The sequence below is a fragment of the Mirounga angustirostris genome, unplaced genomic scaffold (genome assembly GCF_029215605.1).
Source record: "Mirounga angustirostris isolate CCGP_5_RB_7025 unplaced genomic scaffold, mMirAng1.0.hap1 SCAF_8, whole genome shotgun sequence".
NCBI classification, from domain to species: Eukaryota; Metazoa; Chordata; class Mammalia; order Carnivora; family Phocidae; genus Mirounga; species Mirounga angustirostris.
In genome coordinates this window covers 103,652,533-103,670,781 of record NW_026991716.1, presented here as the reverse complement: position 1 = coordinate 103,670,781, position 18,249 = coordinate 103,652,533, and positions in this window count along the sequence as shown.

Here is an 18,249-nt window from a genome sequence, read left to right as displayed (position 1 = left end):
CCTCTCTGCTTTTAACACCTTTTTTCTTTAAGGTTAATCTGGATGGGTGTTTGATGTAAATTTACCTCAGAGATTGAATTTTATAGAGGTTCCTGTGTAATCTGAAATACAATACTGCAATAGAGCCAGTGATTTCTCTGTTTTTATCTTCTCTGTGTTTTATACAGGTGCTGCAGGGGACGTCTACCCATCAACAAGGGAGAAGTCCCATTGTTCAAAGTTTTCTGTGACTGTGGTTGCTGCAGAAATCTAAGGCCCTCCAATGAAACTGTCATATTATCTAAGCCTCAGTGGGAAAAGGATTCCAGGTGTAGGGCTCACGTCAGCCTCATGACTCGCATTTCTTTCCAGCCCTAACACCTTCACATTGGGGTTGTGAGGTTTTTGTCATATCCTTCTACTCACTTCTCAGGATGCTATTCGTCTCAGCATCAAGGATTTTTTAGTTAAGCCTGAGTGTTTCCTTGTTCAGATCACTATCATTAGGCACAAGAATTTCTGGGAATTTTTGGCTTATGAAAAACTCCTTTCCTAAATTTTCAGGAGCACTTGAAGTTTTTGTCAAGTCTATCTCTTTGACCATTTCCTTCATGGTCTTGGAGTTGCATATATTATGGGAGGAGGGATGGGGGAATAGATGACAGTAAAGGATATTGTCTTAGATTTCTGTGCTGTGTGTTTGTCGTGAGTGTTTGTTATTGAAAGGGGAATATAATTTGGTTAACAAATCAAAAACAAACAAAAGAAAAATCAAAGATGCAGTAACTAATACTAATTTTAAGTCAGGAAGACTTTGGAAGAGGTCTATTTTATAGATATTTAGTTCTTTGACATTTTACCATTTGTTTTGGATGAGTTATAGCCAATAGGATGCCACTTGTCTATAATATTGCAAGCCTAGTTATATATATATCTGATAATTTCTCCTCAATTTCACTTGGTTATTACTGATACATTTATCACCATCTAAATTATGAGAAACAATCTCAGTGTAAACAGCAATATACCCTTTGTAGGACAACTTTGATACAATAATGATATCTCTTGTCATAACAAATTAGTGTTTATCTTATCCATCTCATTGTAGACTATCAGCCTTCAGATCTCTTCTATTTACAGAAAATATCTTCTGTCAATATGATCTTGCATAAGTTATGATGCATTACAGAATAAGTGAATTTGCTTGGTTACCAGTTTCAAGTGACAAGTTCGATTAAGAATTCTTGTATGTCATATTTACCAGTTAGTTTGTCTTCTTTCAAACTAATTTTCCTTGTAAAATTTTATCAACAGGAGGAAATTCATTTGGACCTTGCATAAGGCTAGTACAAAGATAAACTCTATTTTTGTATTCTTTGCTTTACTAAACTAATGGCAGAAAATATTTAACAAATTTAGTGTGGTTATATAATTACAGACTGACAAAAAATCGTAATAGAAAAATAGATGAAATGTATTCTAATAACACCTCTGATACTATTCAGATAAAAATGTTTATTCATAGAAGGAATTAAATTATTTTTAAATATTAACTTATAGAATAAAATAGTGGTAGATCCAACTTTTTATGCAATTTTGTTTCTAAATTAATTTTCCATCTCATCTACTAAAGAAATGACACATGAAAACAGTTCTAATTTCTGTGTGACCATATAAAGCAGAGAGTGCATTTTCAGAGCTAGCTTCACTGATAATATTGTTCTAAGGTTAAGTTTATCTGCATCCCAGGAAGATGAAATAGAAAATGTAGCCTAAATGATGGTTCTCACTTTTCTTTGAATAAATGAGTCCTTAATCCAGTGAACTATAATTAAACATTTTAATATTATTCACCTTGTTCTCTTCTATATTCTCAGCCCAGAAGTGATGCTTGCTAGAAACATCTCTGAAAATTACATCAATTATAACCTTCTTTGAATTTGAATTAAGACTGTTATCTTGCTTTCTTTTTTCCCTCTGGAAAATTATACCAAAATGTATTCTAATTTTCCTTGTATTCCTAGATAAAGTTTATTTTTCACCTAGTTATTTACCAGCAAGAACAATAAACCTGGGATGATAACACTAAAATTGAGTCATTTCATTACTTGTACTTCTACATATTAACAAACCTTGATAAATTATTGTGAACATACCTAGAGTCAAGAATTTTTACACTTTAATTTTATAGTGTATTTGTTTTTCATCCCCTTATAATTCCTTATTGTCAGGGTACAATATTGTCCTGTTTATTTGTATATAGTGAACCCAAACCCAAATGAACAATAGAATACCTTGAATAAAAAAGCTATTTTTATCACTTCTTGAAATTTAAACCACAAAAGCTGCCAATTAGAATTTCCTTGTATTACAAGAGGAAATGCAAATCTAAGTTTCTTTCAAAGTAAATTATGTTTAATATCTTTTCAGAAGATATATCTGAATTTTTAAATAATTCCACCAAATCTTTATGTGTTTTTAAAGTTGTTTCTTTTTTTCAGGTGATCATCTGTACAATTTCTTTTTCTAGGTTGTGCATATAGGAAGGTAGACACTAATATTTTAGAAAAGGAAAAAATTCACTAACCAAGCTCAGATCCACAGGGGACACTAAAGAGAACTGATTGAGATAAATAGAAAAGTTTTGGAGTCCTACAAATAGAAAAACACACAGAAAACTGACAAACAGGGAAAAAGTATTCTAATCACTTTAAAGTTCTCCTGAGACCCTGTAGTGTATGTTAGCAACACTTTACTGTATTTTACCAAAAATTCTCAGCAAGTTCACGTGTGCTGAATTAAAAATCTCTAAACTTTGTCACAATGACATGATTTACTTGGAGCTCCTTATATGTAAAAAACGTGAATTTTGTTATCAGGAAAAATCAAATATACCCTCAAGCAGCATACTGTTAATTTTCAGAAAAGCAAGAATGTAGACCTTGGTCAATTCCTTCTCTGTTAAGAGATTCCAGAAAACATTAGGGAACCAGTAGAGTACCTGTGCAAAAAGCTTTTATAAATGCCCAGGCCTGTCTGATGGGAGATTTTTCAGGAGGGAGCTAGATAAGATGCTGAGTAGCCAGGGGCAGAGTGTAACTCCAGTCAGCATATTATCAAAATGTGACCCCTGCCAAACAGCAGTAAAAATACTCTCTCTGCACATAATCTTCTTCCTTATTCTTTTTCTCCTTGCCTTACCACCTGTGTGGTACAGTCAAGGCTTCTGTATGTGCTTGGGACTACTTAGCGTACTTTACTATTATATACTGTTTAGGTCTGCCATGGACAAGGCTGAATGGCTCTTCTCTGTGGACAAGTCCAGGTAATCAATAGACTTCAGTGGCTTTCAAGACATCAAATCTGGGTGCCTGGGTGGCTCAGTTGGTTAAGCGACTGCCTTTAGCTCAGGTCATGATCCTGGAGTCCTGGGATTGAGTCCCACATCGGGCTCCCTGCTCAGCAGGGAGTCTGCCTCCCTCTGACCCTCTTCACTCTCGTGCTCTCTGTCTCTCATTCTCTCTTTCTCAAATAAATAAATAAAATCTTAAAAAAAAAAACACATCAAATCCTTAGTTTTCCTGGTTGTCAAACACATATATATACACACACACGAAATAAAACAAACAAACAAACACAAAAAAACTTCCCTAAATGATAAGGCCAGGCTGTGGAATGAGTGAACAAGGTCAAAGATGCTAGGTCCTAACAAGTACCATTCTTTAAAAATAGCCTACAGGAACTTAGGCACCATCTTAGCTTGCTTGGGCTGCCCTAACAAAATAACCTAGACTAGGTGTCTTAAACAACAGAAATTCATTTTTTCACAGTTCTGAAGGCTAAAAATCTGAGATCAGGGTGCCATCATGGTTGGCTTCTGGTGAGACCTCTCTTCCTGGCCACCTTCTAGCTGTGTACTCACATGGCCTTTCCTCTTCTGTGGGGAAATGAGAGAAAAATCTCTCTGGTTTCTGTTATAAGAGCAGTAACCCTATAAGATCAGGGTCTTACCCTTATGACATCATTTAACCTTAATTACTTTCTTAGATGATCTGTCTCCAAATATAGCCACAGTAGAGATTAGGGCAGCATAAGAATTTTGGGGAACACAAACATCCAGTCCATTATAGGCACTATTTCATCTGTGACAGAATGAGAAAGAAAAGTATTTTAAAAAAATACCTTTTAAAATCCTACTACTCCTTAAGAGACGAAGCAGAAATATGTCTAGAAATTAAATGAGTACATGTTTTCAGCACACTTTCTGCTGAATAAAGATGAGATAGGGCTAAAGAGGGAGAAAAAGGACATTATTGCCTTTATTTTTTTTTTTAAAGATTTTATTTATTTATTTGAGACAGAGAGAATGAGAGAGACAGAGAGCACATGAGAGGGGGAAGGGTCAGAGGGAGAAGCAGGCTCCCTGCCGAGCAGGGAGCCCGATGCGGGACTCGATCCAGGGACTCCAGGATCATGACCTGAGCTGAAGGCAGTCGCTTAACCAACTGAGCCACCCAGGCACCCACATTATTGCCTTTAAAACTAAATATATACCAGAAGACAAAATAAAATCAGAACTGAAAGTTTATAAGTGACTTAATCATCTGTCTTATATGAACAAGTCTTAATGAAATATTTTTTTTTAGCAACTGACTGAACTTCAGATTGAACAGCAAATTGCTGCTTCTACTTTGCCCACGCTGCTCAAAGTCTGAATTTCTGTCAGCTGCCAACGAAAGCCAAAGCCTGAACAGATCAAATCAGCACTCTCATTTTACTGTGGCCACATTTTGAGGAATTAGTCCTAATGAGGAATGCTTTTGTGAAGGGGGCACCCAGGTGGATGAGGAGACAGCTCCTGAGTACTCACCTTGAAAGAAAGCTTCATGCTGAGTTGTGTATAAAGTAGGATTTTTAAAAGCCAATACGGAAGAGGATATAAAGTGTAAATATAAAGGATATAAAGGTCCTTGACATTTACTGGCAGAAGATTGCATTTCATTTAAATGATAACAATTTGTCATTGATGGAATTTCAGAAAGAAAAATAATTGGGCCCAAACAGTGAGCATACAAAATAATTGTAAAGAAAGTTAAGAGCAAACTTTACACAGAAATGACTGGACAAAGGGAATTTTGAGAATTATGTGAAGGTAAGAATATAATGAATATTTTACTGATGAGAAGAAAAGAAAGTGGAAAGTTAAGTTATGTGAAATTAACACAATAGGATTTAGAAAGTAACAGGTGGTTTAAGTTCAAATTTTTAAAATGGTAAACTAATGACAATACTGATGATAAGGATAAAAGAGGTGTCAAGAAGAAAGATCAGGTAATATATGCATTTTTCCATTGAATTTTGGGTACTCAAGGAATGGTTTAGAAAACACATTTCACCGGCAAAGGAAAAACGTTTTATTTAGGAGTTATTTGTACAAAAATCCTGTGACATTAATATTGCTAACATAGATTTGTTTTTACTAGCTTAGAAATCATTTTTAAGTGTCTTATTGCAGATTTTATTCAGATTATTCTAAGCAGAATTATTTGATGGTTTACGCATTTAGTATTTATTACTATAATGATAGGACCTACTAACATCAATGATAAATCAATAGAAATTAAGACAGAAGTTGCTTTATACTTATACTCTGAAATATTCCCCAAACTTTAATTTTTGGAGTAAAAACTTACTTTAGAATATTAATATGGAGTTATAGTATTAGAATGTGAAAATTATTGTAATAAAAATCCCCTCTCCCTCCTTTATTTTATTTTTTGAAGATTTAGTTATTTATTTTAGAGAGAGAGCATGCTTGCGGGGAGAGGGGCGCGTGGTGGGAGGGTCGGACTCCCAACTGAGCAGGGAGAATCTTTCTTTTTTTTTTTTTAAGATTTTATTTATGTATTTGAGAGAGAGTAAGAGATCATGAGCAGGGGGGAGGGGCAGAGGGAAAAGCAAACTCCACACTGAGCAGGGAGCCTGACTTGGGGCTCAACCCCAGGACCCTGAGATCATGACCTGAGCAGAAATCAAGAGTCAGACATTTAACTAATTGAGCCACTGAAGCACCGTGTCTTTCCTTCCTTTAAAAGAGTAAATCACTTTTCTGTGTTAAGGTCCTCTTTTGTACATACTTGTTTGGTCACAGTCTTGTCCCTTGAGTTCACCCTACTATGTGGTAGGTTTCCTGCAGCCCCAGTGCTCATTCAGAGTAATGTTCAAGGTGTCTTGGGATATTTCTCTTAAGCAGAACACTGTTATGTAACCATGTCAATGGTATTCCGATTTGAACTTACCATGCATTCACTGCTGGAATTTAAACTTATCTAGGATACATCTAGAAAGTGTAGAGCAGATTAATTAAATTCTGAGGAGCCTCTGAGAAAGACTTCTCATCCTAAAGGATAAAGGATAATATTGGTCTAACAAGACCAAAATCATATCAGAGAAGGCAGAATCTCTTGATATTTCTTTTGCCCTATCCACCCCTTTGCATTTTTTTGTCCTAGACAATCACCAATCTGCATCCTCTCATAACAGATTAAATTCAACCTTTAGAGTTTTTATGTGTGATTTGTTTCTGGCTTCTTTCACTCAGCCTAATGTTTTCTGTACCATTACTTTTTATTGCTGAGAATTGTCCTCTTTCTCTTTTACTCACTTGGTGATGGAAATTTGGATTGTTTCCTTTTTTTTTTTTTTTTTTTTTTTTACCTCTGTGAATAAACTGGCTGTGAATATTTGTGTATGGGTCTTTTGTGTACCTATAGTTTTTGTGAACCTATATTTTTTCCTTGAGTAAATACTTAGGAATGGAGTCGCTGGGTCATATGCTAAGTATACATCTAACTTTATAAGAAACAGTCAAATTGTTTCCCAAACGAAGTGTTCCATTTTACATTCACATTTAATATTATCAGTTTTTTTTTAAGTTAACCATTCTATTATTGGTGGGTATGATATTTCAGCAAAACAACATTTCATTGTGTTTTTAATTTGTGTTTTCCCAATGACTCGTGGTGTTGAACTTGCTTTCACATGTTTATTTGTTATCTGTATCCTTTTTTTGTGAAGTGTCTATTCAAATCTTTTGCCATTTTTAAATTGGGTTTGCTTTCTATGAGATCTTCATCAGATATACTATTTAAAAGAGTAAATCTTTTTATGATTCACAAATATTTTCTCCCAGTATGTGGCCTGTCTTTTCATTCTTTTAACAGTATCTTTTGCAGAGCAAAAGATTTTAATTTAGCTAGAGTCCATTCTATAAATTTATTTTAAGTTGTGCTTTTTAATCCTGCTTAAGAAACCCTGTCCTGTCTCATTCTAACAAAGAATTTCGTCTATATTTTTCTCAAGAAGTTTTGGTTTAGGTCTGTGCTCTATTAAGGATACAATTTAGGTACATGCTTCACCTAAGTTTAATTTTGGGGTATGGTGTGATGTGGTCATTGTTTTTGTTTGTTTGTTTGTTTGTTTATTTAATGTGGGTACTCAGTTGCTCCTATACCCTTTTGAAAAGGTTATACTTTCTCCATTAAATTACTTTCAGGGTGTTTCAAAATCAATGGCCAGTTTCTGGCTACTATATTCTGTTTCATTGATCTATATGTTCAGACTTAATAACACAATGCCTTGAATCTTTTTTCCAAGTGCCCTCAGGGTTTATTTTATTTGATTCCCTCTATATGCTTTGGGGTAAGACAGACATTTCATAGATACTGGGGTTCTGTGATTTGAAGGTCACAAGCCTACATCAGAGGATTATAGTTTCATATCTCAAAATTAGATAGCATAAATATTCAATTTAGTTCTTTTTATTTCTTTTCAAAATTGTTTTGGCTATTCTAGAAATAGTTTGCACTTTAAAAGTTCATGTCGGTTCCTACAGACGTCTACTGGGATATTGGTTGAGACTGTATTTAATCTTTAGATCAATTTGGAGAGAATTAAATTTTGATAATATTGAGTCATCTAGTCCATGAATATAGTATATCTCTCAATTTATTTAGGTCTTTACATTTTCTCAGCAATGTTCTGTGATTTTCTATGTACAGGTCTTTTACATATATTTTTAAAATTAATAATTAAGTATTCCTTGTTTTCTTTTTTTATTATGCTAATCACCATACATTACATCATTAGTTTTTGATGTAGTGTTCCATGATTCAGTGTTTGCATATAACACCCAGTGCTCCATTCAGTACGTGTCCTCTTTAATACCCATCACCAGGCTAACCCATACCACCTTGTCTTCATTCATATTGTAAAAAGGAAGGTTTAAAATTCAAGTTTGAATTCTTTGTTATTAATATATAGAATACATTTGATTTTTATATGTTGCCCTTATATTCTGAGACCTTGTTAAATTTTATGAATTTTAATAGTTCTATACCATTTCAAACAATATGTGAGCTGCTCATTTGCCTTTGCAAAATGTAAAATTAGTTCTTGCCAGAGTCTAAATTGCTCATTCCACTTTTTGTTCTTTTCTTGATAATTAGGCCCTGCTGAGTCTCTTGGTCTTAATATGTAAGTTATGGGAGAAAATTATAAGAAAGTTCTCTTTAGAATTCTTCTGCTACATTAGCAATTGTTATATTCTTCCTAGCATACTATTTCCATTTCCTTCCCTTTAAAGTCCAAAATTTCATGATACACATATCTGCAGCTCATATACAATGTATACACATTTTAATATCAATCTTTAAAGATCTTTTTAAAAATTTATTTATGTATATATTTATTTGTATTTTTATTTTTTACCTTTTTTAAAAATTTTAAGTAGTTAACATACAGTGCAATATTAGTTTCTGGAGTAGAATTCAGTGATTCATCCCTTACATATAACACCCAGTGCTTATCATAACAAGTGCCCTTCTTAGTGCCCATCAGCCATCTAGCCCATCCCCCACCAACCTTCTTCCATCCCCTTCAGTTTGTTTCTACCATAAATAGTCTCTTCTGGCTTGTTTCCTCCTCTCCTTTTTTTCTTTCCCCCTTCCACTATGTTCATCTGTTTTCTTTCTTAAATTCCACATATGAGTGAGATCATATGTATTTGTCTTTCTCTGACTGACTTATTTCACTTAGCATAATACACTCTAGCCCCATCCATGTCATTACAAATGACAAGATTTCATTCTTTTTGATGGCTGAGTAGTATTCCATTGTGTGTGTGTGTGTGTGTGTGTGTACCCCACATCTTCTTGATCCATTCATCTGTTGATGGACATCTAGGCTCTTTCCATAGTTTGGCTATTGTTGATAAGCTGCTATAAACATTTGGGTGCATGTATCCCTTTGAATCTGTATTTTTGTATCCTTTGGGTAAATACCTAGTAGTATAATTGCTGGATTGGAAGGTAGTTCTTTTTTTAACATTTTGAAGAACCTTTGTACTGTTCTTCAGAGTGGCTGCACCAGTTTGCATTCCCACCAACAGTACAAGATGGTTCCCCTTTCTCTGCATCCTCACCAACACCTGTTGTTTCTTGTATTGTTAATTTTAGCTATTCTGACTGGTGTTAGGTGGTATCTCATCTTGGTTTTGATTTGTATTTCTCTGTGATGAGTGATATTGAGCATCTTTTCAAGTGTCTGTGAGCCATCTGGATGTCTTTTTTGGAAAAGTGTCTATTCATGTCTTCTGCCCATTTCTTAATTGCATTATTTGTTTTTTAGGTATTGAGTTCGATAAGTTCTTTGTAGATTTTCCATACAAATGCTTTATCAGATATGGCATTTGCAAATATCTTCTCCCATTCTGTAGGTTGCCTTTTTTTAAAAATTTTATTATGTTATGTTAATCACCATACATTACATCATTAGTTTTTGATGTAGTGTTCCATGATTCATTGTTCCATTTACTGAAGAGACTGTCTTTTTTCCGTTGGATATTCTTTCCTGCTTTATCAAAGATTAGTTGACCATATAGTTGTTGGTCCATTCCTGGGTTCTCCATTCTGTTCCATTGATCTATGTGTCTGTTTTTGTGCCAGTAGCATATTGTCTTGATGACTACAGCTTTGTAATAGTTTGTAATCTGGAATTGTGATGCCTCCAGTTTTGTTTTTCTTTTTCAGAATTGCTTTGGCTATTTGGGGTCTTTTGTGATTCCATAAAGTAAAAATTTCTCCTGATCTTAACATTTTCCACTTCCTCAACACTCTTCATAATAACTTCCTTCTCAGAGCACACATATGATGACATAAATATAAACTCCCCAGTGATACTGCTAACATATTAGGCTAGTTGGTACCATGCTTTAAGCAGAAAAAAAAAAATCCATATTCTTCTAGATAATCATCTAGGGACTTTAAGTATAGAAAACAAATAATTTTGGTAGGATTTCATGAAAACCTTTCTAGGCATTATTAAATAATCAAAGCTTAAGATGAAACTAATGGAAAGCCTCTAGTGTATTCAAGAATAAACATAATATTTTTCAATGATGTAAAACATATATTTTGAATATGAGCTGGATATGATTACATAGAATTATCATTTATCCCAAAGAAATGTTTTTAATAGGGTCACCATTTTATTTAATAAATTACTATATAATTGAATGCCTGCTTATTAAATAATAACAATCCACTCCAATGGTATCTTAAAATAGGGAAGTTGATCCATCAATAGACATGCCTTTGCTTGTCTTACCATAAAGTAGCAGCAAACAAAATATGAACCGAAGTTGGCCAAAATTTTCCTCATTGCCCCAAATCCTTACACAATACTCTGAAAAAGCAATGATAAGTTATTTTATAGTTTCAATATTTTTTTCTGCTTATGACAGTGCTCCCTTCTTCTCATTCTTCATTTTCATTAAAAGACCCTTGCCACCCTTTTTGATGGCATGGAGCTAAAACATTTTCCTTGACATAGCATGGAGAAGGACATCTACCAACTTTAGAAAAAAATACTAATTAGGATAGAAATTCTGACATTCATTAGAAATAACAAGCTATTCTCTTACCATGTCCAAGGGGGCATGGTGAATAACAATCAATAAGCAATAGACCAGTCTCAGGGGCCTTTCGTTTTAAAATATGACATTATTGGTATATGACCCAATACTGGTATATGACCCAATTCTCACTAATAAGACAGGTACATGAAGGAAAGAGTGCTGGAGTAGACTCTAGGAACATTTTTCCTTGTTAAATGTCATCATTAAGAGATACTATCTCATCTTTTCCTAAATGGGCATGTCTGGATGTGGTACCTGAAAGTGTTAACAATCTTGTTCTAGATCCAATGATGAAATCAAGAAGGCAAACAGAGTGGAGAAATGAAAAGAACCTGGATCCTTGCTGATATTTCTGTTGCTAAATCAAATAACCCTTAAAACCACTCTATCTCTGGATTTGATAATGTATGAGATAAAAAACATCTTTACCATTTAAGACAGCTTGAGTCAGAGTTATGGTTCTTGTGGCTGAAGCATCATAACTTAGACAAGTGGAAATAAAAACCAGGGATTAAGGTAGGTTTTCAGACACACTGCTCACAAGACTTTGTGTGAATTCACCTTTGGCAATGGACTAACCTTCAGAATGCCAAAGTGTCAATAAGGGAGCAGCAGATTATTTTCAGGTCCTACTCACTGGTATGGCACTTCCTACTATATACTTGGGTCAAGCTCTCATTTATCAAGGGAATAAATACTTGTCCAGGGAATAAGTTATCATCCACAGTTGCATAGAACAGTGGCAGTCAGGCACTGACTGATTCGCTGGGATTTTAATCTTATTTCTATTGTCAATTTTTATTTATTTTATTTATTTATTTTTAAAGATTCTATTTATTTATTTGACAGCAAGAGAGGGAACACAAGCAGGGGGAGCGGGAGAGGGAGAAGCAGGCCTCCCACAGAGCAGGGAGCCCGACGCTGGGCTCAATCCCAGGACCCTGGGATCACGACCGGAGCCGAAGGCAGACGCTTAATGACTGAGCCACCCAGGGTCCCCTCTATTGTCAATTTTTATCAGTTACCTTTCATTAGCCCCAAAGTGAAATCCTTCTTCTCCCAGAGAAAACTTACAACTCCTAGTGTACAATATTACAGCTCATAGTAGTTGTCACACTATTTTAATGTGTCTTGGCTCCCTATCTCTAGGTTGCTCAAACTTCCAGAAGAAAACTATCAAACAAAAGAGAAAACACAAACACTCCAACATTAGGGGTAAATTGGAGAAGAAAGACTTAGAAAAATAAAGGAACATTGAAATGTCATCCCACATGATAATTTGGCCAACTGATCAAAAAACCCAGAAATGTGTACCCCTGATCCCTTTCATTCATGAGTTCCCTCCAGTATCTGTATTAGTTCAATTAGGCAGTGGACCAAGAACAAAAGTAGCATTACTGAACTATATAATACACACTAAGTGCATTAAGAAACACTATTTAAAATTATTTCAAATAGCTTGGCCACATTATACTTTTATGATGCACATGCAACTATGCCATTTTATTCTCCAAACCGATTTAATGAAAAATAGGACATGAAAATTTCTACTCAAATAATAATTATTATCCTTTTGAGTTGAGAAACATTGAGGGAGGAATATAAGATATCTCCCATACTCCATCTCCAGGACATTTCTCCACATTCCCATGCTCCTAAGTAATACAAAAGTAAATATGGTATTATAATGCATATATTTATTACTTTTTAAAAAATTTCCATATCGATGACCATGCTAAGACTTACTCATATTTGAGCTCTAAATTTATAAGGAACACAGGAAAATAGTAATAGGGTACTTGCAAAGTTTACCTGACTCAACCATGGCTCATCCTGGTCTATCTGAAATAAGAAAGTGTGAATTCGACCATTTGACTTTGCAGTGCAAGTAGAGAGAGCCCTTTCAAAAAGTTTCAGGGAAACTTATAAATAACATATTGCCAATTAAAGAACACCATTAAATAACAACACCTCCATTCATTGGATGCTTGCTCACTCTGTGCCAAGAATGCTGAGCAACTTAACATGTATTATTCCAGGAAATTCTCAGAAAACAACATAACAACATAATATTTACAGATAAGGAAACAGGGCTTTAGAGCAGCTTAGTAATCACTCATGGTCACACTGCTTAGTAGTGTTGGAGCTGAGGTTTAAACTGAGTTTTCTTAAACTCCATTTTGTGTACTTTATCAATGAACACCTGCCCTATCAATAATGGAAAATGGAAATTTAGAAATCTATTAAGCTAAATAATAGTGAACCCTGATAAAAAGATACAATTGTTTTCTTTGCAACCTATTTGAAGGAAGAATAGTTACATGCTAAACATTTCCTACATGTAGGAAGAGAAAATATATTTATACAAAAAAACAAGAAGAGAATTACAAGTATATGTGGCTATAATTAGAGCTACTGTTCACAACAGGAAACATAAATCAAATCAAGTACCCAGGGACAGAATTAAGAAGTACCTTAAAATTATAATACATCATATCCAAATAGAATTTACTCCTAAACCAGGATGGCTCAAGATAAAGAAGACAATTTATAAATATTATACATCACATCAAAGTAAAAATATAGTCAATAATTACAGAAAATGTATGATTAGATATAAAACATTTATAACTCTAATTTTAAAAATATATTTTAAAAAGATATGTCCTTAACCTAGTAAAGCTTTAACAAATATACTCCTTGCCTTTTGAAGCTGGAAATACAGACTTTAAAATATAATTCAATTGAAATAAATTCTGTATTGAAGAGATTCAGGAAAACATGCATAGATAGCATAATCTAATGTGATCTGATCAAAAAAGATGCTTGAAGCTTAAGGATGGATAAGAATAAGCTATGTGAAAGGGGAAGAGGTGAACATTCCAGGCAGGGGGACCAGTACCCTCAAAGGGACCAGATAGAGATAAGATTATGCTATATTCAAGGAACCAAAAGATCCAGTGTGCTTGGGGGGGGGGGGGGAGGAAAAAGAAAGCAGAATGAGAAGGGAGAATTTGGCAGAAGACTTAAGATCTATATCTTAAGGACATGGTCATTTGAAGTTTTTTTATTTTTTGTTTTTTTAAGAGATAAATGGAGAGTGTGCATGAGCAAGGGGAGGGCCAGAGGGAGTGGGAGAGAGAGGGAGAGAAATAATCTTAAGCAGGCTCCACACCCAGCATGGAGCCCAAAGCGAGGCTAGTTGCAGGGCTCCATCCGACAACCCTGAGATCATGACCCTGAGATCATGACCTCAGCCAAAATCAAGAGTTCGATGCTTAGCCGACCAAGCCACCCAGACACTCCAATTCACTTGAAGTTTTTAATCAAGAATGTTTTCATTCATTTGTTCTTTCTTCTAGTTCAATTATTATTCAGTTCCTACTTTGGACCAGACTGTCCTACATATTGGGATATGGTAAAGAACGTAATAAAGCTCTGTTCCCAATAAGCTCTTGGAGGGGAAGATAATCTACAAACAAAATTACAATTAATACATAAAATATAAGGAACTCGTAAGTACTATTAAAAATAATAAAATCAGTAGAGGGATAGAATACTACTAGACTTCTACTCAACTTTGAATGTGCATAAGAATTATCTAGCATTCTTGTTAAAGTGGGTAGTCTAACTCAGTAGTTCTAGAGTGAAGGCTGAGATCTTCCTTTCTTTTTCTTCTTTTTTTGTTTTTTTTTTTAGAGAAAGAGAGTGATGTTGCTGGACTGCCAACCACCATGTCTTGAGTAGCAGGGGGACAGAGAGTGAAGAGTTTGTTCAGGAAAGGCCCATCTGATGGATTACATTTATTCATAAGTAGAGACCTAACAATAGAGCCCTCAAAATATATGAAGGGAAAAATACACAGTTGTACAATAATAGCTGGAGACATCAATACCCCACTTTTAATAATGGGTAGAAGAACCAGACAAAGATCAATAAGGAAATAAAGAATTTGAACAACACTATAAGCCAAGTGGACTTAACAGACATATACAAAACTTTCCACCCAACAACAACACAATATACATTCTTTTCAAGAGCACAGGAAACATTTTCTGGAATAGATGACACATTAGGCTACAAGACAAATTGTAATACATTTAAAAGATTGAAATCATACCAATAATCTTTTCAGATCAGAGTAGAGTGAAGCTAGAAATGAATTACAGAAAGAAAACTGGAAAAAATAACAAATATGTGGAAATTAATACACTTTTAAACAACAAATGGGTCAAGGTTAAAGACCTTGAGATGAATAAAAAGGAAACGTAACATGCCAAAATTGGTGGGATGCAGTGAAAGCAGTGCTCAGAGGGAAATTTATAACATAAATGCCTACATTTAAGAAGAAGAAAGATCTCGAATGGACAAACTAATTGTACATTTTAAAGAACTAACTTATGAAGAGTAATTTAAACACACAGCTAGAAGGGAGGAAATAATAAAGATTAGAACAGAGATAAATCAAAGAGTAGAAAATGAGGCACTTAATTCCATCAACAAACAAACAAACAAAAAAACAAGGTAGGGGTGATTATAAACTCCAGGGTAAAATGGTTGAGGTCTCTATATGAAACAAATAAAATGGCATGATTTGGAGCAAAGTACAGAACTCAAGCAAAGATACTCCATTAAATCTGCAGAATTTTTTTCCTGTTGAATAAGTATTGTGACACTAAAATTATGAAAAAGTAAACATAAATATTAAAAACTCATTGACTCCACAGTAAACAATAATGATCATAAATATGAACTGATTTTCAGTTATTAGAATGTACCCAGAGACGGAAGATAATAGACTCTGTAATACAAAATGAGTTAGAAAGGGAGAAAATTAAATGTGACACGCTTGGCAATGTAAAAGTAAAGGCACAACTCTGAGAAGTAGGCAGCAGAATTGCTAGGAGGGAGGGAGAGGTTAGGGAAAGGTAGACAAATCGACAAACTTGTCTCATAGTATGGAGAGGCCAGAAAACTCTATGCAGTTGATGGGAAAGGAAATTGAGCATATTGATGTATAAGTATAAGCAGTAGAAAAACAAAAACAAATAAAATAAAATATAGCTACAAAGTATGTAGAAAAGTGGTTTGACGGGGTGCCTGGGTGGCTTCAGTCAGTTAAGCATCTGCCTTCAGGTCAGGTCATGATCCTGGAATTCTGAGATCAAGCCCCGCATTGGGCTCCCTGCTCAGTGGGGAGTCTGCTTACCCCTCTGCCCCTCACCCCCTCCTGCTCTCTCTCATGCACTCTCTCTCAAATAAATAAATAAAATCTAAAAAAAAAAAAGAAAAGTGGTTTGAGGTAATAATTTCTAAGTAAGCTTATGCTTCTATTTTTAACAACAGGGATTTAAAATCTAAAACTCAGAAGTGAAAAATAATGGTGAAATCATATTATTTAAGACCAGGAACATAAGCACAAAATTAAATAAAAGCACAGTAGGAACTGCTCCTAGACAAAGTCTAGGGCTGGAAATGTGTGGAACAGGGAACAACTTTTTTTTTTTTTATTCTATGTTAATCCCCATACATTACATCATTAGTTTTAGATGAAGTGTTCCATGATTCATTGTTTGTGCATAACACCCAGTGCTCCATGCAGAATGTGCCCTCCTCAATACCCACCACCAGGCTAACCCATCCTCCCACCCCCCTCCCCTCTAGAAGGTAGCGGGAGGGGAAGAATGAAGCAGGGGAAATCGGAGGGGTAGACGAACCATGAGAGACGATGGACTCTGAAAAAGGGAACAGCATATTTTTATTCTTAATTTTTCAGTACCACTGAATTGTTTTTCAAAAAACATAAATTTATTTGTAAAATGAATTAAAAGAGAAAAAATAATTGAAGAGTATTTCAATAAGTAAAGAAAATATTATCTCAAGAGAGTGTCCAGATTATTGTTTAAATTCCCTAAAAGAACAGGTTGTCAGTGACTTCTCAATGTAGTGAACAGGTAACCAGAGAGTGCCCTGAAAGGGAAGAACTATATTATGTCAAAGGCTTGTAAGACTTATGACTGTAATCAGGAAGTTCAATAATTTCCCTTCCTCACAGGACAGACAATCAATCAGCCAGTGAGCCAGCCATCTTGGAGAAACCACCTCTCACTGTCATTTCATATTGTTTTTGAAATCATAATCAATGCAGTACTTTATCAAATGAAACTAAGAAGAGCAAATATTAAAATGAAAGAGACCATAAAATCATTATTTTCAGATGGCATGCTATATACCTGAAAAAGTGAAAAGAATTAGAACTGATAAATTGGTTTAATAAAATAGTCAAAACCAATGCAAATATGCCAAATTCAATAGTACTCAGTCACATCAGCCACATCTAGTTAATACACATAATGAAGGAAAAGATAGCACCTGACATAAACAAATAAGTATATGAATCTGTAGAAAAAAAAAAAAAAAAGTTTTGAAACAGTTGCCTACTGAGCTTTCCCAGCTTTTACATCTGTTTACTCCACCATTCATTGACATCAAACTCCTCTGTTTTCAAAACCCAAATGCACATTTCTCATGAGTTATTTTAATCTCTCAGCTAACCACACCTCTTTTTTGAAGACCTCTTTTTTTAATTTTGATTATACTACATCTTCCAAAATTGTTTTCCCACTTCACTGTCTGATCTTTCTCCATGTAGCTTCCTTCTCTTCCTGATCTATTCTGTTTCAAATATTAAACTTCTTAGAGTTTGGTTCTCAGCACATTTTTCTGATCACTCTACAAACCCATCTCACTTCTATAGCAAGTTTCCACTTTCATATAGATGACTGACTAAATCCTGATGTCAGGCTATACTCCCCTAATGTTAAGGACAGCGCCACATTCCTCACATTCCAAATGCCACATTTTGTACATGGAATTTATAATTTCCCCAACTTCATGTATCAGTGCATGACTCTAGCATCAATCTGCCAAGCAAGTCAGGATTCTGAGTGTGATATTTGATTCATCCTTCCCTTTTCCCTCACTCGTCTCAACTAGCACACAGTCCTATAAATTGTTTTTCTAAATGCACCTGGAATTTATCAATTCTTATCTTCACTTCTACAATTCTAGTTATATCTACCACCATTTTTCACATGGATTATTTACCCTGGGCTCTGAACTGCTCTCCTCATTTTTGATTCCCTTTAATTCTTTTCCAGAAGCAACAAGAGCGACCATTTAATCTTACTATGTTATTCTCCCACTTACAACATTTCAACTGTTCATCATCTCTCCTTAGAATAGAGTCTGAACATAAAATAGCTACTAAGATCATCTGGTTACTGGGTGTTTTT